The following is a 1,674-nucleotide window of genomic DNA, read 5'->3' as shown; positions in this document are numbered from 1 at the left end:
AATGTCACTAATTTAGCCATGTAACTTGATTGCAAGTAAATGGGATTCAGTAATATTCCATATCTGCTTACCATCTAGGCTTGAGTCTGAATTAACCTTGAAAACACATTTTGGAGGTCACCTTCACTTAACAATACAACAACCAACAGTGGTTGGGCTAGGTGGTCTCTCAAGTTCCTTCCAGATCTTGGTAGAATTGGGTTGACAAGGCCCAATAGAAATTTAGGCACCATGATTTCAATTTAGGTAGCCTCATAATCCAAAGGTCAGTTTTCTTGGCATAGTTAGCTCTTGGAGAAATTCAGGATAGATTGCATGGTATGGTTTATAAGGATATTGGCCCAGGAATAGGTAGAAAGAGGTAGATTTGGGGGGGCAGATAGGTGGTAAAGTGATAGAGCACTGACCCTGGAATCAGTAGGACCTGACAAGAGTTCAAATCCTTCAAATCCTCAGTTCCTTGAGATTTTCTTGCAATGCTAGACAGTTTATTTTATGTTTATTCAAGAGAAGAAATTGATTTATAAGAAATATTCTCATAGATTAAAATAGAATTTAGAACTAGAAGTACTCAGATAATTTGATATATCATCCCTTCATTCTATTAGTGATTTTTGAAAATTAATCATTTATATGTATTTTAACATCAGAATAATTTTACAAAATACTGCTCCCAACAAATTCTTCATTAAAAAATTTCAGGTAAACCCAATGGGCAAAGTTTTAGACTACATGTGATATTCTGTTCTTCCAGACCTTGGCCTCTGTACTAAGACTAGTTATTGCAAATATTCTGAGTTTGGTAACATTTTTGTGCTGCTTCCATTTACATCATTACAGTCAAGTATATATATATATATACATATATATATATATATATATATATATATATATACACATATATATATTGTTTTCTTCATTCTAATTCCTCCTATTTTATTAATAGGGCCTGGAGAGATGACTTGGCCAAGGTTATATAGCTAAGTTAGTGGCAATACCAACAAAAGGCCCCAGATATCCTGCTGATTCTTATATGCTTTGCATTATGCTATTGAATCTCTATCTGAAAAAGCAATCAGCTTTCTCAGTAGTTTGAAAGACACATAAACTTTCTTTTGTGAGAATCTCAGCCCAAACTGCCTAATTAGGTGAAATGTCCTCCAAAGAGCTTACTATGGGAGAAATGGGAATCAATTAAATTAGATCTAGCTAAAAGAAAAACTAGTCTTTAAACAGGGCAATAAATAGATGAATAAAATTATTAGATTAATAGATTATGCTCCTTAAAATCCATGAGGTGATTTGAAGCCAGCTACAACAAATGAGCCCTGAATTCCCATTGGTTAGACAAAGGATATCCAGGAATATTTTTAATTAGAAATAATAATTATAAAACTGAATCAGGTACTTTGGCTATACAGTGACTGGTCCCCTCAAGGGTGTTAACTTGTAGATTTAAACTCTGAGTGCTTTCAATTTGGTAGTCTGTTTAAAAGTAGACTTTCAGTCTCTTATCGAAGACAAAGGCTGCCATGTTTGCTTTTCTGATAAAGAACATTTCCTTGTCTATGGTGACAGCTCTGAGTAATATTGTGGGGACAGGCATGGGAATTTCAGAAGGTAGGAAAGGGGTACAGAAAGGAAAATAGGAGAGCTCAGACAAACTTCATTGCT

The sequence above is a fragment of the Macrotis lagotis genome, chromosome 1, assembly GCF_037893015.1.
Source record: "Macrotis lagotis isolate mMagLag1 chromosome 1, bilby.v1.9.chrom.fasta, whole genome shotgun sequence".
Lineage (NCBI taxonomy): Eukaryota > Metazoa > Chordata > Mammalia > Peramelemorphia > Peramelidae > Macrotis > Macrotis lagotis.
The sequence above is the reverse complement of the archived record's forward strand: the minus strand, read 5'-3'. Positions refer to the sequence as shown.